Source organism: Schistocerca cancellata, chromosome 8, assembly GCF_023864275.1.
Source record: "Schistocerca cancellata isolate TAMUIC-IGC-003103 chromosome 8, iqSchCanc2.1, whole genome shotgun sequence".
NCBI classification, from domain to species: domain Eukaryota; kingdom Metazoa; phylum Arthropoda; class Insecta; order Orthoptera; family Acrididae; genus Schistocerca; species Schistocerca cancellata.
Genome location: NC_064633.1, coordinates 448151331 through 448175144, shown reverse-complemented (window position 1 = coordinate 448175144; position 23814 = coordinate 448151331). Strand labels below are relative to the sequence as shown.

General features: G+C 43.3%; 1 non-coding gene across 1 annotated transcript; it reads right to left on the bottom strand.

The window, feature by feature from the left end:
• Positions 1–12869: 12869 nt before the first annotated feature.
• On the bottom strand, positions 12870–12943 carry Trnat-ugu (transfer RNA threonine (anticodon UGU)). Its single transcript has one exon. It is a non-coding gene; the product is annotated as a tRNA-Thr (tRNA).
• Between the last annotated feature and the right edge of the window lie 10871 nt (positions 12944–23814).

Here is a 23814-nt window from a genome sequence, read left to right as displayed (position 1 = left end):
GCGGAGACTTGTTTGCTCTGTAAAGTTGGATAAATGTTGACCTGCGGCATATCTGCCGAAAGAGCACATTGATGCTGCATGTACAAGTGCTTCGTAGGACACCATTCCTCGTATATTGTTGAACTTGGAGCTCCGCGGCAAACCACCCCTACGAGTTCACATGTTGACCCAACGACATCGTCAATTACGATTGCAATGGGCACGGGACCATCGGGTTTCGACCGTCGATCAATGGAAATGTGTGACTCATCGGGTGAATCATATTTTTGTTACATTAAGTGTTGGTAGTCTCCACAAAGGCCGTCATCGAGGTGAACTGCAGCTCGAAACGTGCAGCGCACCACGGACGCCGGCTGGTAGGAGCAATATTACACTGTGGGAGACATTCTCCTGTGCTTGCATGGGATCTGCGGTACTAGTCGAAGACACGCCGAAAGCTGCGAAGCAACCGCGTCCTTTCATGTTTGATGTCTTCCCCACGACGATGTCCTCTTTCAGCACTATAATTCTCCGTGTCTCGGAGCCAGAACAGTACTACAGGGGTTTGAGGAGCATTATAGCGAACTCACGTTGATGTCTTGGCGAAAACATTCGCCTGATGTAATTCATATGGAATCCACCTGGGTCGCTATTGGGCGCTACCACCGTGTATGCAAGTCAGCTGTCCGTTATTTATGCGAATTACATGACCTGTGCGTAAACAGCCAATTGCTACAAGCCTCCATAAGCCTACGAACTTTAGAATCCCTGATACACAGAATCACTGATGTATTTTGTTCCAGATACGGCCAAACAAACTACACTACTGGCCATTAAAATTGCTACACCACGATGATGACGTGCTACAGGCGCGAAATTTAACGGACAGGAAGAAGATGCCGTGATATCCAAATGATTAACTTTTCAGAGCATTCACACAAGGTTGGCGCCGGTGGCGACGCCTAGAAAGTGCTGACACGAGGAAAGTTTCCAACCGATTTCTCATACACAGACTGACCGGCGTTGCCTCGTGAAACGTTGTTGTGATGCCTCGTGTAAGGAAGAGAAATGCGTACCATCACGTTTCCGACTTCGATAAAGGTCGGATTGTAGCCTATCGCGATTGCGGTTTATCGTATCGCGACATATTGCTCGCGTTGATCGAGATCCAATGACTGTTAGCAGAATACGGAATCGGTGGGTTCAGGAGGGTAATACGCAACGCCGTGCTGGATGCCAATGGCCTCGTACACTAGCAATCGAGATGACAGGCATCTTATTCGCATGGCTGTAACGGATCGTGCAGCCACGTCTCGATCCCTGAGTCAACAGATGGAGACGGTTGCAAGACAACAACCATCTGCACGAACAGTTCGACGACGTTTGCAGCAGCATGGACTATCAGCTCGGAAACCACGGCTGCGGTTACCTTCGACGCTGCATCACAGACGCGAGCGCATGGGATGGTGTACTTAACGACGAACCTGGGTGCACGATTGGCGGAACATCATTTTTTCAGATGAATCCAGGTTCTGTTTACAGCATCATGATGGTCGCATCCGTGTTTGGCGACATCGCGGTGAACGCACATTGGAAGCGTACATTCGTCATCGCCATACTGTCGTATCACCCGGCGTGATGGTATGGGGTGCCATTGGTTACACGTCTCGGTCACCTCTTGTTCGGATTGACGGCACTTTGAACAGTGGACGTTACATTTCAGATGTGTTACGATTCGTGGCTCTACCGTTCATTCGATCCCTTCGAAACCCTACATTTCAGCGAGATAATGCGACTGCATGTGAAACGTCCCCTTAGAAAAATTTATGAATTACTGTGCTGATAAACCTCTTACATTATTTGCTTTTCAAACAGCTGAGCAAAACTGAACGTACTCAAACATTCACTAAAGTGACACAATATTTTTAGCGCAACGCCATCTGACTTTCAATAATCCCTACAAAAGAATGGCCCTGTCTAACATTAACCTATACCTTTCACAAATCACTTACCTCACAAAAATCTTGGTTACTCGAACTACTGCAATACAGCTAGCGCCACTACTGCCAGCTAAATAAAAGATTCAAACTACGGAAGGCACTAATTACTGATAGGCATAGTTAGCAAATGAAAAATTTTAATAGAGAACAAACAATGTATTTACCTTAATAGTCATAATATACAGGGCTATTACAAATGATTGAAGCGATTTCATAAATTCACTGTAGCTCCATTCATTGACATATGGTCACGACACACTACAGATACGTAGAAAAACTCATAAAGTTTTGTTCGGCTGAAGCCGCACTTCAGGTTTCTGCCGCCAGAGCGCTCGAGAGCGCAGTGAGACAAAATGGCGACAGCAGCCGAGAAAGCGTATGTCGTGCTTGAAATGCACTCACATCAGTCAGTCATATCAGTACAACGACACTTCAGGACGAAGTTCAACAACGATCCACTAACTGCTAACACCATTCGGCGATGGTACGCGCAGTTTAAAGATTCTGGATGCCTCTGTAAGGGGAAATCAACGGGTCGGCCTGCAGTGAGCGAAGAAATGGTTGAACGCATGCGGGCAAGTTTCACGCGTAGCCTGCGGAAGTCGACGAATAAAACAAGCAGGGAGCTAAACGTACCACAGAGGTTTGGAAAATCTTACGGAAAAGGCTAAAGCAGAAGCCTTACCGTTTACAATTGCTACAAGCCCTGACACCCGATGACAAAGTCAAACGCTTTGAATTTTCGGCGCGGTTGCAACAGCTCATGGAAGAGGATGCGTTCAGTGCGAAACTTGTTTTCAGTGATGAAGCAACATTTTTTCTTAATGGTGAAGTGAACAGACACAATGTGCGAATCTGGGCGGCAGAGAATACTCACGCATTCGTGCAGCAAATTCGCAATTCACCAAAAGTTAACGTGTTTTGTGCAATCTCATGGTTTAAAGTTTACGGCCCTTTTTTCTTCTGCGAAAAAAACGTTACAGGACACGTGTATCTGGACATGCTGGAAAATTGGCTCATGCGACAACTGGAGAACAACAGCGCCGACTTCATCTTTCAAAAGGATGGTGCTCCAACGCACTTCCATCATGATGTTCGGCATTTCTTAAACAGGAGATTGGAAAACCGATGGATCGGTCGTGGTGGAGATCATGATCAGCAATTCATGTCATGGCCTCCACGCTCTCCCGACTTAACCCCATGCGATTTCTTTCTGTGGGGTTATGTGAAATATTCAGTGTTTAAACCTCCTCTACCAAGAAACGTGCCAGAACTGCGAGCTCGCATCAACGATGCTTTCGAACTCATTGATGGGAACATGCTGCACCGAGTGTGGGAGGAACTTGATTATCGGCTTGATGTCTGCCGAATCACTAAAGGGGCACATATCGAACATTTGTGAATGCCTAAAAAAACTTTTTGAGTTTTTGTATGTGTGTGCAAAGCATTGTGAAAATATCTCAAATAATAAAGTTATTGTAGAGCTGTGAAATCGCTTCAATCATTTGTAATAATCCTGTATATAGCAGTTCATGACATCCATTCTTACAAATGTACTGTTTCTGATGGACACACCTCCAGATTATCCTTTTCCAAAAATCCGCCATCTCACTTCCCCACATCCACCACTGCTGGCGGCTCGTCTCCAACTGCGTAACACTACGCGCTGTTCACATCCAGCTGCCCAACACTGCAATGGCAGACAACAATGCAAACTAGCCACAGACTGCACACAGCACAACCAGTGATTTTCATACAGAGCGCTACGTGGCGTTACTAATATAAAAACCTAAACAGCGTACTTACACATGTTGCAGGTCCTGTACGGGCCTTTCTGGATACAGAAAATGTTCGACTGCTGCCCTGGCCAGCACATTCTCCAGATTTCTCACCAATTAAAACCGTCTGGTCAATGGTGGTCGAGCACCTGGCTCGTCGCAATACGCCAGTCACTACTCTTGATGAACTGTGTTATCATGTTGAAGCTGAATGGGCCGCTGTATCTGTACATACCATCCAAGTTCTGTTTGACTCAATGCCCAGGCGTATCAAGGCCGTTATTACGGCCAGTGGTGGTTGTTGTGGGTACTGATTTCTCAGGATCTATGCACCCAAATTGCGAGAAAATGTAATCACATGTCAGTTCTAGTATAATATATTTGTCCAATGAATACCAGTTTATCATTGCATTTCTTCTTGGTGTAGCAATTTTAATGGCCAGCGTTGTATTAAGCAGGTGCTCATATTGTTTTGGCTCATCAGTGTAAGTGCGTCATCGAACACGTTGGTTTGGCTGGGTGTCAACAGGGCGCCATCAGGGGGTTGAGACGGAGGGCTGGGGAGAGAGCTGGTGGTACACAGGCTGTGTTGGCAAACAGTTCACAGCGCGCGGGCCTGGCTGCTCAGGCGACGGACGCCTCTGCGGAGCAGGCCAAGTACTGAGCCTGGCCTATAGCGGTCGTTTGGGCCGGTCAGGTGACGTCGGAGCGTGAAGAAGGAGCAGCGGGCTGTTCGATGGGACTGGGTTCCGCAGAGGCAATCTCACGGAACTGCACTTGGTGTTGAGTCCGTGCTCTTCGACTGAGACGTCTGTCATCCCGCCCCGCATCTCTTGAGTTTGCTTCCCCGCTCTGTTGCCTACTGCTGTTTTTTGGTGATGTGCCTTATTTGAACGTTACTGGTTCGGAGGTAGTTGTTCGGCTCCGACAATACGTGGTTACCATTAAAGCCCCCCTGCCAGCGCGTAAACTGCGTTCCCACATGTAGCTTCGGTGTATCATGTTATTTAGTTGTCTTGATCGTCCCCGTCAAAATGTCACATTCTACGGAACTTCTTACTTAATAACAGATAATTTGGTGTTTGTAATTCACAAACTTGTTGTTCTGCACTACGGTCTATTTTTAATAATTCAATCGTCAAAGGTGGTTCAGTACAATTTTTCTCTACCGTGAACAAGTGTTAAGATTTTCAAAAGGTGGCTCAGTGTAATTTTTTCTCTATTGTGAACATCTGATTAAGGTTTTCGAAAGTTTTTATTCACCTCTTAAAGGTATAACAGAATTTTTTTTTTTTTGGCTCACAGATAAGGATTAAAGTTTACCTTTTATGTTCTTGTTAGTGGTTGTGATAATGGTTATTTGGTTCACACTAACTTTCTGGTTAGCGAAATAGTTGTATAATGTACTCATTGCTGTTTTGTGCGTTTAGATGAACTTACTCTGTTTTGTAATGGGGCTGTAAGTTAGTCCACCCGTAGTTACCTGCCTAGACCAGTTAAGATGCCCAACATCTGATGACAATGTCACGCATTGTTCCTGAGACTTCAAGGTTTAACACTGCATGGAAATTCCTTTCCTCTAATCATTGAACAAATAATTCATGAACATTTGAAGTTTATTCTGCGGCAAGTTGAGTCGCGTGAATACCAAAAAATAGTTTTGTAACGTGTCGCACATTCCCACGTGTTTTATAGAATCCTAAGTAGGGTTACTGAGATTATGTGCAAGTGCATTTTTGAGTATCTATTTTGTTATGCTGAACTTTTTTAAAGAATTCTAGTCTTTCTAGTATATTGGCGTTTTAAGTAAAAATTTGTCTAAACATTAATTCTGTTTGTCTGTTTTTTTTTTTTTTATAACACCTCACGTTTGTATTATTTGATAGTGATTCAGACTGCTGAGATTATTTTGTACAACTTTTTTTTCACTTAGTTGTTCTATGTATGCTGTTTCGAATATTTTGGCAAAATAAAAATTGCATTTTTGTTGTATCCTCTGCTTCTGTTCAGTCCTTCTAGTCCTGGATCCCGTATCCTCCTGTTACCCGTATCACCATTTGACTGTTTTTTTTTCATTTTTCTTTATTTTGAAGTTTTGTTCAGAAAGCATGAAATATAATATACTCGATATCTAACGGTATTCTGTTGTTAGTAACAGTATACAGATCAAGAGAAAGCAATGATGCTTCGGTTTATAATGTGGTTTGATAGTTTTTGACACTTCATTTACATAGCTAGCAGCAATTGTTCATGGAATATTTCAGTTTTCCCTCAATCACTAATTATATTTTTCTCTATTACCTTGATTAATTTCAAGCATTTTTTTCAAGACTAAACCTCATGCTGGTCAGTTTGATACTACTTTGTCCATTACCCACTCTCCATGAAAATTCGGACAAAATTTCATTGTTTAATTTCTAGGGCTACTCAAAATCAAAAATGGTGTAAGACAAGGATACAGACTCTCTCGACTGCTGTTCAGATTGTACCTCGAAGAAGCAATGACAGAAATGCAATAATATACATTAAATGTATTTGCAATTGCGAGTATGGACAAGCATCAGCTGTAGACTGGAATGACGACAATGAAAATTTGTGGTGGACCGGGACTCGAACGCGGATTTCCCGCTTATCGCGAGCGGTCGCCTACCATTCGGCTATCCGTGCACGACTTACGCTTAGACCCAAGCTTCCATACGTCGGCAAGCATCTGTCTACAAGCTGTATTCGTACATCCATTATGCTTATTCTCGAAAAGGCGAGACATTTTACTTGAAAGTCACTTGTTCGTTGTCTGCGGGTAAATACGTTATTACAGTGCCTGCACGCATGCATGCTTGTCCAAAGATACATTGATCGTAATTCGGAATAACACAGGCTCTGCAATATCGCATTATTTAAATGCAATAATGTTCAAGAGCGGGATTAAAATTCAGTGTGAAATGAGATCAGTGAGAAGATTCGCTGATGGTATTGCTACATTCAGAGAAATTTAGGAAGAAGTCTTCGACCATAAATGTAATAGACTGGCCCTGACGTCATTTTCGTGGCTCCAACATCTCTGGGCTGAAGTCACGTGAACGTTGGCAAAACATGGTTGTTTCGTGTTGCGCTTATGGCTGTACTCGGCGTTTTTTCGGGGGAAATGGCATTACATTTCACGCGTGTTTCTATGATAGTGCAGATGCGTTTATTGAAATCTGCTGAAGTGACTTTTATATGTTTTTATACACTTGAAATAGAGTATCACGCAAATTAAAGCGTTGAAAGTGATGCCTGTAAAGTCAGACTCTTATTACATTTTGGAAAGTATCTGTGATAATTCGGTTACAGAAGTAAGTATAACTGTTTCTCGTTCCTACTCATAGGTTCCTTAAGGATGAAAACCGAAGACAGCTTTGGATACAGGCCCTGAAACGGAAAAACTTGAAGCCATCTGCACATACGCGCCTTTGCTCGAAGCACTTCCCGGAGAAGTGTTTTGACAGGTTAGTTATTATTTACAATGTATATTTATAATTTATATTTACAGTGTCTGTCATTTTTAAACCTAGGCTCCAAAATTATTTTCTGAAACTTCAAAGTCTCACCTTTCATCTAAAATATCATTTTTTTAAACTGATAGTTTAAACTTTTGTAAAAATAGTGGGAACTGAACCTTTGAAGTGCACCTAAAATTGATTAAAATGGACCTGCTCCTAAAGTCGACAATTTTGGCACCTATAGTTGACATAATTCCCATATCCCATTTTCTTTTATAAGTGACTAGAGCTCAAATCGCGGCGAATCCAATTTTTAACGTTTTGACGCGTGCCCAATCTTACTGTTTAAAAGAATTTTAACGATATTTTACTTTTATTGATAGTTTATAGTAATTTCGTCCCGTTGCCCACCAGAGGGGCGTTCGATGTATTTGTTAGATTTTATAAATGGTACTGTGAACAAATCCAGGTCAAATGTAGGTCTGACATAATTTTTCGCAAATAAAAAAGTAATTTTTGTTGGAAGGGTTTGGCAGTCAATTGAGAAATGTGGGTAAAATACGATACAAACATAGGATGGTAGACCGATGATTTGAAATCCCGCCACGTTTTGCCAACAGTCACGTGGTTTATGTTGGAGCCACACCAGCCCTATAGCTTCTGCACAGCAAGGCCAGTCTACTAGTATGTATGGTCGAAGGAAGAATTACAGGAGTTCATCTATGGATCTGTTGGGCCATTGCCTTTGAAATAGGCTCTCGTAACCTGCGGCCAAGTGAGCTGAAATCTGCCATCACTCACAAGGGAACCTCCCCATCGCACCCTCTCAGATTTAGTTATAAGTTGACACAGTGGATAGGCCTTGAAAAACTGAACACACATCAATCGAGAAAACAGGAAGAAGTTGTGTGGAACTATGAAAAAATGAGCAAAATATACAAACTGAGTAGTCCATGCGGAAGATATGCAACATCAAGGGTAATGTAAGCACAGGAGCGCCGTGGTCCCGTGGTTAGCGTGAGCAGGTGCAGAACGAGAGGTTCTTGGTTCAAGTCTTCCATCGAGTGAAAAGTTTAATTTTTTATTTTCAGTTTATGTGACAAACTATTATGTTTTCATCAGTTTTTTGGGAGTGATTATCACATCCACAAGAAAACCTAAATCGGGCAAGGTAGAAGAATATTTTTACCCATTCGCCAAGTGTACAAGTTAGGTGGGTCGACAACAAATTCCTGTCATGTGACACACATGCCGTCACCAGTGTCGTATAGAATATATCAGAAGTGTTTCCCTGTGGAGGAATCGGTTGACCTATGACCTTGCAACCAAATGTTTTCGGTTCCCATAGGAGAGGCACGTCCTTTCTTCTACTAATCGCTCGGTTTTGCGGTGCGGTCGCAAAACACAGACACTAAACTTATTACAGTGAACAGTGACGTCAATGAACGAACGGACAGATCATAACTTTGCGAAAATAAAGAAAGTAAACTATTCACTCTAGGGAAGACTTGAACCAAGGACCCCTCGCTCCGCAGCTGCTCACGCTAACCACGGGACCACGGCGCTCCTGCTCTTATGCTCTCCTTGATGTTGCTTATCTTGCACATGGACTACTCAGTCTGTATATTTTGCTTATTTTTTCATAATCCCACACAACGTCTTCCTGTTTTCTCGATTGATCTTTGTTCAGTTTTTCAAGGCCTATCCACTGTGCCAACTTATAACTAAATCTGAGGGGAGCGCGATGGGGAGGTTCCCTTGTCAGAACCATAAAGAGGCCGAGCTGCCGTGGCGGAAGTCTCCACCATTAAATGGTTTCTGGTTGCCACACGACTAGACTGCTGACTGCATCTTATGGGGTCTGGAACACTCTCGACAAACCACAGAGATACGTCCAAATCGTCGCAGTGGGGACCCGGATTACATCTCGTCCCAGCCTGACACTGTCCGGTGTCTGTCTAGTCGAAACCGATATCCTGTCACAATAGGGAGGATCGAGCGACCGTAAGTTCCTCCCGTTCCAGCAATGGAGTGCCTGCAGTCATCCGCCGGCACTTCTGGGAAGGACTCCACGCCAATCGGCGACTTGATGAGGGTCATAGGGTCTCAACTGCTGCTAGACGCTGCCTCCACTAGCTCTGGGACTATGAACGGCACCTAGTGAATGTGGTGCCAAGAGCTGAACTGGTCCCGTCCAGCTGGGGCTATCTGCTGTCTGACTTCAGGGTGCCTATCCTGGGGTCCATGGTTCGCACATTCGCACTCAAGCGCCACATATACCTGAATACTGCTGAGCCGCCGTCTGCCCTACAGGGATGCTTTCTGCTAACGCAGTATTGCATCCACGGACCGCAGACGCTGCCTCCTCCATCGGGGTCGTTGGTTCGCCGCCGCGCTCAGATGCCTCGTAGCCTTGGTCCATCACAGGCTGCTAGCTGGTCGTGCATTTGCGTCAAGTGACGTGATAGACTTTACAAGGAGTTACTCTATATCTGCACAACTACGTCCAAGCCCTGACGCAGTTCTACACTCGCCCATGTGCTGACATAGTTTCCTTCTGCTGCCTTTGGTCCGGTTGGTGACTCCATGTCGATGGCCGCCTCCTTCTGCCTTTAATAATACTCGTAATTAGGGACAGGAAAAAATTATTTTATTTTATGGCCAATTTCGGTGTTATTTCTTACCAAATTCCGTGTTGTTTCTTGCCTAATTCTGTGTTATTTATTGCCACATTCGGTGCTATTTTTTTGGCACTTTCGCCATCATTTTTTGTGCCAAAGTCGGTGTTGTTTTTGCAGAATTCAATGTATTTATTCTTCCAAATACGTACCGATTTTACCAAATTCGGTGGTTTTTTTGTCAAATTACGTGTATTCTTTACCAATTTCGATACTTTTTGGTCAAATTTGACATTTTTGTCATTTTTTGTCTTGTTTTCTTCCCCAGTTTTGGTGTTTTTTGTTACTTTCAATGTATTTTTTGCCAAAACCGGTGTTGATTTGGCTAAATTTAGTGTAAATTTTTGTCAAATTTGGTATCGATTTTGCCAATGTTGAATTTTTTGTCAGATTCGGTGTTTTTCGCCAACTTCATTGTCGGTTCTACCAAACTTACTGTCTCTTTGCAAAATTTTTGCCAAATTACGTGTCGTTTCTGCCAATTTGATTTGCTTTTGCAAATTCCTGTCTTGTTATCTTGCCAAATTCCATTATATTTTTTGCCAAATTCGGTGTTATTTTTTTCCAGTTTCCGTGCTATTTCCGCCGTCCCATCAACGTACGTTGACGGGAAACGATTTGAGATTACACATGAAGTTCAGCCTTGAGCAGATTAGAACTCAAAATGCAATTTTGTCATTCAGTAACCTTTAGTTACGAATATTAGTAAACTACCAACCTCATATTTATAACATTTTTGTACGATGAAATTATAAAATTCACGATTTCTCGTGAAAATCCCCGATTTCGCGTTATTTCTCTAAAAAGCGGTAATTTCGTGTTATTTGTCGCGTTAACGTTTTCGCGGTACGTTGCTGTCCGTACTCATAATACATAAATCAGAATATAATAATAGTCCATGATCGTGTGTACCTAAGCACTACAGGTAATAGCACTTTTCACTAATTAGTTGGCCTATGCTCCTACTGTAGCACAAAATATGGGAATAAGCTCTTGTTTAATTAAAAGATCTGGCTGGAATGTGGGGTACCAGATGCCTCATTCTATCTTCCTCAGCATCTTTAACTATTTTTCCAAAAATTTGGGCATGCGACCATATTCACGCTCTTTTTAACATGCAACTCACCTCTCACGCCCAGTGTTCATTACGTTCCCTTATCTTTCCCACTGCTACTGTCTCCTTATCTCTCAGCCTAAACGAGAGTAAATATCTTCGCATGCCAGAATTTTTGAGAAAATTTTTAAAGGTGTTGAGGAAGGTAGGCAGGTGGTACCCTACTTTTCAATCACCATCTTTTAAAAAATGAGCATATTAGTCTTTTCTGTGCTCCATTGAGAAAATTTATCATTTAGTTTCCTTGTTTCCCTGCCATACCAGAGTGAGTCACTCATATGAAAGTAATTTGATGCATCAGTAAAATTTTGATAGTTTACTTATGTGAAATTGAAATAAGGCGAAACTAATTTTACACCTCAAGCCGAATTTCAGTGAACAAAAATTTTGCTTCAGTATTACAACATTGGGTTCCAAGAATTCTTCTAATTATAACATTGACACTTTACAAAATATTTTTCCCTCACAGATCGCTTTATAAAGTACATTTTCATCTCACACCAGATTTTTATGTGCTTATTTTAAGTGTAAAGGTAGCGTAAATTTGAACCTCTGTTTCTTGAACACAAATAAATATTTCAAAACAATTTTCAAAGTTTTAAGAGATCGTGATCTTAGGGATATGTAATAGAAATTACAGTCATTTTCTATGCGTAGCCGTCTTGGAATTCGCGGCACGGTGTTGGTAAGCAAAAACCAAATTTTTGAGATGTTTCTGTGTAGCAGATAAAGATTTTTGAAAACTGGAAGGCGGTAGTTCTAGATAAATGCCTACATAACATACCGTTAAATATGAACAATCAGCTGAGGACCTCACTGTATCAATCACACTGTAGGAAATACTACAACCAGCCACAAGTTTTTTTTTTTTTTTTTTTTTGAAATGGTTTCATTGTACCATTACTAGTTTCTGGCCCTAGCACATCGTCGGATGGTAGTGTTGACTTCTTTCAAGTTTTACATTTGTGTCCTAAACTATAACAAAACTTTTGCGATTGTGTAGTTTACAAAAAGTTTTATATTTGCATCCTAAAATATAACGAATGAAAACTGTCCTATACATATTGTAAGACAGAGGTTAGATTTTTTTTTTTTACAATCCATGCTGATCAATGAACTGAACTAAACACAAGATGACTAACTAACAACCTCAGCTGCCGACAGGTGTTGTTGATATACCTCGATGTGGACAGCTGAAAATGTGTGCCCCGACCGGGACTCGAACCCGGGATCTCCTGCTTACATGGCAGACGCTCTATCCAGCTGAGGCACCGAGGACGCAGATGAATAGCGCGACTGCAGGTACTTACCCCTTGCACGCTTCCCGTGAGACATTCATTCCCAACTGTCCACAATTCTAAATATGTACTGTACCTCATAGACATTTGCCCACCCACACATTACTCGCGCACGCTTTGGCGATTCCCGTAAGAGTTTGGGCAACCTGTGCGCATTCGCACAGACGAAGGTCAATGGCTGGGTAGCCTTTAACTATATATATATATATATATATATGCAGACAGTAACTTGTTCTCGAAAGAACAGTTACTCGGGTTCCCGGGTTCGATTCCCGGCGGGGTCAGTGATTTTCTCTGCCTCGTGATGGCTGGGTGTTGTGTGATGTCCTTAGGTTAGTTAGGTTTAAGTAGTTCTAAGTTCTAGGAGACTGATGACCATAGATGTTAAGTCCCATAGTGCTCTGAGCCATGTGAACCATTTTTGAACAGTTACTGTTGATGACCGTGCAGCTTTTCCCTGGAATAAATGATGACTAACTGACAACCTCAGCTGCCGACAGGTGTTGTTGATATACCTCGATGTGGACAGCTGAAAATGTGTGCCCCGACCGGGACTCGAACCCGGGATCTCCTGCTTACATTGCAGACGCTCTAACCATCTGAGCCACCGAGGACACAGATAAATAGCGCGACTGCAGGGACTTACCGCTTGCACGCTTCCCGTGAGACTCACATTCCCAACTGTCCACAATTCTACATATGTATTGTACCTTATAGACATTTGCAGGAGATCCCGGGTTCGAGTCCCGGTCGGGGCACACATTTTCAGCTGTCTACATCGAGGTATATCAACAACACCTGTCGGCAGCTGAGGTTGTCAGTTAGTCACCATTTGTTCCAGGGAAAAGCTGCAAGGTCATCAACAGTAACTGTTCTTTCGAGAACAAGTTACTGTCTTCATATATATATATATATATATATATATATATATATATATATATATATATATATATATATATATAGTTAAAGGCTACCCAGCCATTGACCTTCGTCTGTGCGAATGCGCACAGGTTGCCCAAACTCTTAAGGGAATCGCCAAAGCGTGCGCGAGTAATGAGTTGGTGAGCAAATGTCTATAACGTACAATACATATGTGGTATTGTGGACATTTGGGAATGAATGTCTCACGGGAAGCGTGCAAGGGGTAAGTCCCTGCAGTCGCGCTATTCGTCTGTGTCCTCGGTGGCTCAGATGGATAGAGCATCTGCCATGTAGGCAGGAGATCCCGGGTTCGAGTCCCAGTCGGGGCACACATTTTCAGCTGTCCACATCGAGGTATATCAACAATACCTGTCGGCAGCTGAGGTTGTCAGTTAGTCATCATTTATTCCAGGGAAAAGCTGAACGGTCTTCAACAGTAACTGTCCTTTCGAGAACAAGTTACTGTCTTCATATAAACACAATGACACATACATTTGTTTACATTGGCTGCTGATTTGATGTGGCAATGAACATGATATAAGTACTGGACCAAACTTCGTTTTGGCTCATTTTGTTAGTGCGGATTGCCTACATCAGGGGCAGGTATACACTCAGGGGCAAACTTATTGTTCTCCTTTGACTGACAGGTATTTAACCTATTGTTCTCCTTTGATTGACAGGTGCTTAATCTATTGTTCTCCTGTGACTGACCTATTGTTCTGCTAAAAGGGTCCTTCTTTTTGATTGACAGACACTTAACCTATTGTTCCCCACCCACTTCCCTCCTCCCTCACGAAACCCCCAACACAACCAACCGGGTACCAGTGGATGGATTGGATGTAAAAGACACTGTCGATGTACTGTAATAATAAGCATCACTGTTGATAGTGTGAACAGTTTTAGCAATTTTACAGTAAATTCAACGCTGACGAATGATGCGACAGCATGTTTCCCAATTTCAGTATCATAGCTAAATCGCCCTTTCTGTACTTTGCGAGTATCATTGCAAATGTAGATAGATGACTGTGCAAGTACGTCCATTCATTGTTAATTCTCGAACATGACATCATCAAAGTATACCAGACAGCACTCTACATACTTCTAACACCCCAAGAATAGTGCTTAAATTACAATCTATCGCTAAGCGGATGGGAATCAATCATTCTTGCAGTACAAAATTGTTAAGGCTTTCACGGCCACTTGTTGACAAACTGCTTATTGGCTTCTGTCTCGGGTTCTTCGGCCGATGTTCATCTAATGATTTTACTGACGTTTCGCCAGCACAAGTGGCTGGCATTGTGAAAGCTTCACCGTCCGTCCATTGTCGGTGGTGAACTGGAGCCGAGCTCGCGGCCGCAGACTAAATGTAACTGGCGCGCCAACGTCCGAGGGCTTCTCCGCGGTCATTTCCGGTGCGGTTCTCCTCTTGCTACCTGCGACGATCGTTCGCTGCAGTACGGAAAGAAGGATCCGTTTCCCTTATGTATTCCTCTTTCTTGTTGAAGCTGTTCGCTTGTTTTTGTATTTCTACAGCTTCTCTGAACAAGCGCATGTGATAGTGCTTCTCTACAGCCAGAACTTCCGTGTCGGCGAATTTTATTACGTGGTCGATCTCACTCAGGGCGTGCTCTGCCACGGCCGATTTCTCCACCTGCCCCAACCTGCAATGTTGCTTATGTTCTTTGATCCTGGTGTTGACTGATCGTCCAGTTACTCCGACATAAAATTTTCCGCATGTGAATGGTATATGGTATATTTCCGACATTGCAAGTGTGTCCCTTATCTCCTTTGCCGATCTAAGACACCCTTTGATCTTCCTTGTCGGTTTGAAAATCGTCTTTACGCCATGTTTGCGCAATATACGGCCGATTCCGTCCGTCGCTCTGGGAATGTACGGCAGAAAGGCCGTACCCGACATTTCTTTTTCTGTTTCCTTACTCCGCCGAGTGTTTGGCTCTGTTACACTTGTAATATAATTTGTGGAGTACCCATTGCTCCTCAGAACACTTTCCAGGTGTTGCATTTCGAGTCTGAGGTGCTGCGGCTCACATATTCGTCCTGCTCGCGTTACGAGCGTATTAATCATGTCTCTTTTCTGCCTCGGGTGGTGGTTCGATAGTTTGTGCAGGTATTGGTCCGTGTGTGTCACTTTTCGATACGCGCTGTGTCCCAGGTTTTCGCCATCCCTTGTGACCAGCACATCTAGAAATGGCATTTTTTTGTCCTTTTCTACTTCCATGGTAAATTTTATGTTGGCATGGAGGCTGTTCAAGCGTCTTAGGAAGTCACTTAGCTGTTCTTCACCATGGCTCCACACAACGAAAGTATCATCGACGTATCTGTACCACATCATAGGTTTGCAAGTCGCCAAGTCCAGTGCCTGTGCTTCGAATTGTTCCATGAAGAAGTTGTCCATCACTGGACTAAGAGGACTACCCATGGCGACGCCTTCCAGCTGTTCGTAGAAATCACCATTCCACGTGAAATAGTTCGTGTTGAGACATGCATGGAAGAGCTTTGTGATGTCTTGCGGGAAAATGGAACCGATGTGCTCTAGAGCATCACTGAGTGGCACTTTCGTAAACAAAGAAACAACATCAAAGCTGACCAGGATGTCGTTTTGTGCAAGTTTCAGTTTCTTCAGCTTCTCAATGAAATGTCCTGAGTCTTTTGTGTATGTGTCGGTCTTCCCCAAGTGTGGCTGGAGCAGAGAGGCCAAGTGTTTTGCCAGTTTATGCGTCGGTGAGCCAGGAGCGCTAACAGTCGGTCTTAGTGGAACGTTGTTCTTATGGAGCTTGGGTAATCCATACAGACGAGGTGGTAGGGCTTCTGTGTTACGCAGGTTTCTCTGTATGTCCGCCGGCAGGGAAAACGCCTTGATTAATCGAGTCGTATTCCGTATGATACACTGCGTCGGATCTGCGCTTAGTTTTCGGTACGTCGTCGGATCTAATAGGTCTCGGATCTTTTGCTCATAATCTTCGGTCTTCATTATTACGGTCCCATTCCCCTTATTGGCAGGCAGTACCAATATACTCTTGTCGGCGTTGAGATTCTTAATAGCTTGTACCTCTTCCTTCTTCAGGGTGGTTTTGCTCGGCGTAGTATCCTGGCTGTTTCAGTGGGTATTTCCTCTGCCCTTTCACAAGGAAGGGTCCAAAAGGCCGCTTCGGTGTTGACAATTATGTCCTCCATAGGAATAGTTCTCGGGATGATATCGAAATTCCCTCCTTTTTGAAAAACAGACACTTCCTATTCGGTCAATTGTCGTTCAGTGAGGTTGACCACTATGTGTGACATGTCGGGAATCGCCTTGTCGGTCTTCTTCCGGCATCTTTGAAACTTTTTCTTCTGTCCCTCGGTGCAGCGCTCGAGTTCGTTCTGCATGCTCCTGTGAGTGATGCTGTCGATCTTTTCCCAGTCGTCTCGATGCATTCTGCTATTTTGCTGACAGAAAATATCCAAAAATTCCTGATCCGTTCTTGCCAAGTCTCTCTGTGTCGTATGAATTCGCTCACGAAGAAAAGCTCGTTCCATTCTGTCGCAGATGCGATGTGCTTGGGCGGTGGTGAGTGGGCACTTACATTTCAAGAACTTCGGTTTAGCACCTTCATTTTAATTGGGTACTCCACAAATTGTATTACAAGTGTAACAGAGCCAAACACTCGGCGGAGTAAGGAATCAGAAAAAGAAATGTCGGGTACGGCCTTTCTGCCATACATTCTCAGAGTGACGGACAGAATCGGTCGTATATTGCGCAAACACGGCGTAAAGACGATTTTCAAACCGACAAGGAAGACCAAAGGCAGTCTTAGACCGCCAAAGGAGAAAAGGGACACACTTGCAATGTCGGCAATATACCGTATACCATTCACAGGCAGAAATTTTATGTCGGAATGACTGGACGATCAATCAACATCAGGATCAAAGAACATAAGCGACATTGCAGGTTGGGGCAGGTGGAGAAATCGGCCGTGGCAGAGCACGCACTCATGAGACCGACCACGTAATAAAATTCGCCGACACGGAAGTTCTGTCTGTAGAGAAGCACTATCACACGTGCTTGTTCAGAGAAGCTGTAGAAATAAGAAACAGGCGAAGAGCTTCATCAAGAAAGAGGAAAGCCTTAAGGTAAACGGATCCTGGCTTCCCGTACTGCAGCGAACGACCGTCGCAGGTAGCAAGAGGAGAACCGCACCGGAAATGACCGCGGAGAAGCCCTCGGACGTTGGCGCGCCAGTTACATATAGTCTGCGGCCGCGAGCTCGGCTCCAGTTCACCACCGGCAATGGGGGGTGTAGCTTTGACAATGCCAGCCACTCATGCTGGCGAAACGTCAGTAAAATCATTAGGTGAACGTCGGCCGCAGAACCTGAGACAGAAGCCAATAAACAGTTTATCATTCTTGCAGTCTTAGGATAAAATTAGAGACTGAAAGACCCCATCACACTGTCTTTGACCAACCCGCTCTACAGCTCCGTTACTGATTTAATCTGCAGCTGACCAGAAGTAGACCGCTACATTCCGTGTCTCGTGAATGAATTGAGCTTGCCATGTCCTTGCCCATCCGAGTGCACAAGGTTTCTCCAGGCGCGCCCATATCGAGGAGGTTATCACCCCTTATCAGTGTATAGTAGTAGATCTGAAAGTGTTGTGATGTAATAGCAGATGGTTAAGAAGAACAATAAGGGTCATTTTTATGCATGATGGAGCTCCAGACGGATGGAGTTCGACGCATTTTATGTAAATCGAATACACTATCAAATTTAAAGTATTGCTCTAGTATAAGGGTTTTTTTTTAAATTCTAATTGCATCCCTTATTTATTGACAAATACGAGGTGCATTCAAGTTCTAAGACCACAGATTTTTTTTCTAATTAACTACTCACCCGAAATCGATGAAACTGGCGTTACTTCTCGACGTAATCGCCCTGCAGACGTACACATTTTTCACAACGCTGACGCCATGATTCCATGGCAGCGGCGAAGGCTTCTTTAGGAGTCTGTTTCGACCACTGGAAAATCACTGAGGCAATAGCAGCACGGCTGGTGAATGTGCGGCCACGGAGAGTGTCTTTCATTGTTGTAAAAAGCCAAAAGTCACTAGGAGCCAGGTCAGGTGAGTAGGGAGCAGTTGTTATCACGAAGAAACTGTTGCGTAACGTTAGCTCGATGTGCGGGTGCGCTGTCTAGGTGAAACAGCACACACGCAGCCCTTCCCGGACTTTTTTGTTGCAGTGCAGGAAGGAATTTGTTCTTCAAAACATTTTCGTAGGATGCACCTGTTACCGTAGTGCCCTTTGGAACGCAATGCGTAAGGATTACGCCCTCGCTGTCCCAGAACATGGACACCATCATTTTTTCAGCACTGGCGGTTACCCGAAATTTTTTTGGTGGCGGTGAATCTGTGTGCTTCCATTGAACTGAGTGGCGCTTTGTTTCTGGATTGAAAAATGGCATCCACGTCTCATCCATTGTCACAACCGACGAAAATAAAGTCCCATTTATGTTGTCATTGCGCGTCAACATTGCTCGGCAACATGCCACACGGGCAGCCGTGTGGTCGTCCGTCAGCATTCGTGGCACCCACCTGGATGACACTTTTCGCATTTTCAGGTCGTCATGCAGGATTGTGTGCACAGAACCCACGGAAGTGCCAATTCTGGAGGCGATCTGTTCAACAGTCATTCGGCGATCCCCCAAAACAATTCTCTCCACTTTCTCGATCATGTCATCAGACCGGCTTGTGCGAGCCCGAGGTTGTTTTGGTTTGTTGTCACACGATGTTCTGCCTTCATTAAACTGTCGCACGCATGAACGCACTTTCGACACATCCATAACTCCATCACCACATGTCTCCTTCCACTGTCGATGAATTTCAATTGGTTGCACACCACGCAAATTCAGAAAACGAATGATTGCACGCTGTTCAAGTAAGGAAAACGTCGCCATTTTAAGTATTTAAAACAGTTCTGATTCTCGCCGCTGGCGGTAAAATTCCATATGCCGTACGGTGCTGCCATCTCTGGGATGTATTGACAATGAACGCGGCCTCATTTTAAAACAATGCGCATGTTTCTATCTCTTTCCAGTCCGGAGGAAAAAAAATTGGAGGCCTTAGAACTTGAATGCACCTCACAAGTAATGGTGGGAGGCTTTTTTGCAGTGCAAAAACGACGCCCAGTTGGTCAAGTGTGGACGTATAAAAAGTTTTCTTTATACACCTATAATTGATAGTCAGAAATGTTATGGTGCTGCTTGATTGTAAAGGTACTGTGGCTTATGTTTCGACATACGTTTGTGGGATGTTATCAAACTACTATTCATGTAAAAACAAAAAAAATTACGTATGTCTAGTCGTATTCATTCCAGAACCACAACCATCAAGAGGAGACATTACCTGTAGATCAATCGGTGCCAGACTGCAGCAGCAACCGTAATATTTAATTGTAGTTACACTGGTAAATATGTTCCAGGCTCCCAATATTCTTGTGAGTCTTGTATGTATTTGATAATCTGTAGATAACAAACGCAACATGTTGCGATCTGTACAAAATAATTTTGCTCTGACAATCCCGTCTGCAGAAAACAATGGCAGATGGTGCTCCCACACCACCACCAGCAGCAGTTTCTCGGGTAAATTCAGTGACAAACGGGCCGTCGCATTAGGATCACGAGGAACAATGCACCCTGTGCCATTCTGGGAAGCATTGGAACATCTCTCTCAGTGCTGGACCCGCAGCGCAGCTATGCATCATTGTGCCAGCAACGGTGCCTAGGGTGAACATGTATTTTGCCAGGAATTTCTCAGGTGTCAAGTATGAATGGGATGACGCCGCCTCATGCTTGCAGGACCCAAACGGATGCCTGTGCGCCGCTTTGCAGCTGACAGCCGTGTTGTCACTTCGCAGGGGCCACCGGTGCGCCCCGACACCTGGGCAGACGGCGCAGAGTCAGCAGCTTTGGTGCCGGGCGTCGGGTGGCAGGATGCGTTTTTTAGTAGCGATATTTTGTTTAAACTGTATTCCATCGATTTCACTGACCAATAGGGTGCTGTAAATTTAAAAAACCCCATACATGTGGAGAATAACGATTTAATTAATTTGCATTAATTTTAATTTCAACATGCTGTTAGCGGAACAATAGTTAAGCGGAGGGTGTGCGTGAGTCGTGACATGGAGCAGAACAGCAGGTTAAGTGCAGAATAATTGTTTAATTTGCTTAATTTTCATGCTAAATGCAGTACAGTAGTTTAAGGGGGTGGGTGACAAAGAAGAATGCACCAGAAATGGCGTTCAAAAACATGTGAAATTCAAAACGCGTACCAGAAAATGGTGGGAGGACATAACTAATTACTTAGCTTGGTATCAAAGGCAATCCAATAATTTAAGGAAATGGGGGGTGACACGGAAGACCACTTAACAGAACAATAGGTTAAATGCTGACAAAAGGCTGAACATTAGGTTAAGACATCCAGAGTATACTGCCGAACAATAGGTTATGCAACATGTTTTCCCCATGTAATCACTTCTTACAAGACCTAGATGTTTCCAAACAACAAAAAAGGATGAGTAAGTGAAATCCAACCCTCACAAACTGAATTTATTACAAATAAACAATATACCCTTGAATTTCCTGTTATGAGAACCTTGCTCTCCACCAAAGAGCAACTGATTTCCATATATTCCGTACACTGCCTTGAATCCCCTAAAAGGTTTAAATAAACAATATTCCACACATTGTCTAAGTTCTTTAAACAATATTCCATACACGGCAATCGATTTCTCTCCAAATGATCAATCAACTGAGTCTTTTTCCCAACAATTTCTGGAAGGGTAGGTGGGAGAGGAGGGGGGTTTACCAGATAGGGAGAGGTTAATTAATTGGTCAATTTAATTATGTAGTCAATCAAACTGATAAGAGGCCTGAAAGTGTACCTGTTGCATCGAGGGAGAGGGGGTGGGTTTGGAGGTTTCCTGATGGGAGAGGGGATTGGGAGAGGGTGGGGGAGCAATAGGTTAAGCGCGTGTCAATCAAAAGGAGGGATCCTTTTAGCAGAACAATAGGTTAAGGACCTGTCAATCGCAGGAGAACAATAGGTTAAGTACCTGTCAATCAAAAGAGAACCACAGGTTTGCCCCTGAGTGCATACCTGCCCCTGATGTAGGGAACCTGCACTAACAAAATGGGCGAAAATGAAGTTTGGTCACTACTGATATGTGTACAGATATGACATACTTCTGGATTTACTGCAAAGATAATTCTTTATAGCACAGATAATTTTGTACAGTTAGGCATTTAATTACGTCTGAAGGATACCGGTAGTGGCCAATGAAGAATTTCTTCTGTGTGGATCAATTATTATTTCTGTCATTTCAAATTATAGGAGTTGTATGAAAATTAGGAGGTACATTTGCTTTATAATTCTACTTAATTGTACAGTATGCAGTCAGGTTTTTTCTGAATGTGGATGTGTATTTCTAATTTCTCTAACAAATTCATTTTTCGCCGTTTCTAGCGAAATATAATATCTATAAGTTTTCTTTGATGCTTATCTCTGTTTTTCCATTTTGGGCAAAGTGGCTAATAATTGTTGTTGTGGTCTTCAGTCCTGAGACTGGTTTGTTGCAGCTCTCCATGCTACCCTATCCTGTGCAAGCTTCTTCATCTCCCAGTGCTTACTGCAACCTATATCCTTTCGAATTTGCTCAATGTATTCCTATCTTGGTCTCCCTCGACGATTTTTACCCTCCACACTGCACTCCACTGCTAAATTTGTGATTCCTTGATGCCTCAGACGCCGGCCGAAGTGGCCGAGCGGTTAAAGGCGCTACAGTCTAGAACCGCACGACCGCAGGTTCGAATCCTGCCTCGGGCATGGATGTGTGTGATGTCCTTAGGTTAGTTAGGTTTAAGTAGTTCTAAGTTCTAGGGGACTTTTGACCACAGCAGTTGAGTCCCATAGTGCTCAGAGCCATTTGAACCATTTGATGCCTCAGAACATGTCATACCAACCGGTCCCTTCTTCTTGTCAAGTTGTGCCACAAATTTCTGATCTCCCCAATTCTATTCGATACCTCCTCATTAGTTATGTGATCTACCCATCTAATCTTCAGCATTCTTCTGTAGCAGCACATTTCGAAAGCTTCTATTCTCTTCTTGTCCAAACTATTTATCGTCCATGTTTCACTTCCATACATGGCTACACTCCATACAAATCCTTTCAGAATCGACTTCCTAACACTTAAATCTATACTCGACGTTAACAAATTTCTCTTCTTCAGAAAAGCATTCCTTACCATTGCCAGTCTACATTTTATATCCTCTCTACTTCGAACATCATCAGTTATTTTGCTCCCACAAATAGCAAAACTCCTTTACTACTTTAAGTGTCTCATTTCGTAATCTACTTCCCTCAGTATCTTTGGGATTGGAATTACTATATTCTTCTTGAAGTCTGAGGATATTTCACGTGTCTCATATGTCTTGCTCACCAGATGGTAGAGTTTCGTCAGGACTGGCTCTATCAATTCGACTATATTCCATTATCCTAGTTTTGCTTTTGCTGATGTTCATCTTATACCCTCCTTTCAAGACACTGTCCATTCCGTTCAACTGCTCTTCCAAGTCCTTTGCTGTCTCTGACAGAATTACAATGTCGTCGGCGAACCTCAAAGTTTTTTTTTCTTCTCCATGGATTTTAATACCTACTCCAAATTTTTCTTTTGTTTCCTTTACTGCTTCCTCAATATACAGATTGAAGAAAATCGGGGTAAGGTTACAGCCCAGTCTCACTCCCTTCCCAACTACTGCTTCCCTTTCATGTCCCTCGACTCTTATAACTGCCATCTGGTTTCTGTAAAAATTGTAAATAGCCTTTCGCTCCCTGTATTTTACCCCTGCCACCTTTAGAATTTGAAAGAGAGTATTCCAGTCAACATTGTCAAAAGCTTTCTCTAAGTCTACAAATGCTAGAAACGTAGGTTTGCCTTTCCTTAATCTTTCTTCTAAGATAAATCATAAGGTCAGTATTGCCTCACGTGATCCAATATTTCTACGGAATCCAAACTGATCTTCCCTGAGGTTGGCTTTTATCAGTTTTTCCATTCGTCTGTAAAGAATTCGTGTTAGTATTTTGCAGCTGTGACTTATTAAACTGATAGTTCGGTAATTTTCACATCTGTCAACACCTGCTTTCTTTGGGATTGGAATTACTATATACTTCTTGAAGTCTGAGGATATTTCACCTGTCTCATATGTCTTGCTCACCAGATGGTAGAGTTTCGTCAGGACTGGCTCTATCAAGGTCGTCAGTAGTTCTAATGGAATGTTGTCTACTCCCAGGGCCTTGTTTCGATTAAGGTCTTTCAGTGCTCTGTCAAACTCTTCACGCAGTATCACATCTCCCATTTCATCTTCATCTACATCCTCTTCCATTTCCATAATATTGTCCTCAAGTGCATCGCCCTTGTATAGACCCTCTATATACTCCTTCCACCTTTCTGCTTTCCCTTCTTTGCTTAGAACTGGGTTTCCATCTGAGCTCTTGTTATTCATACAAGTG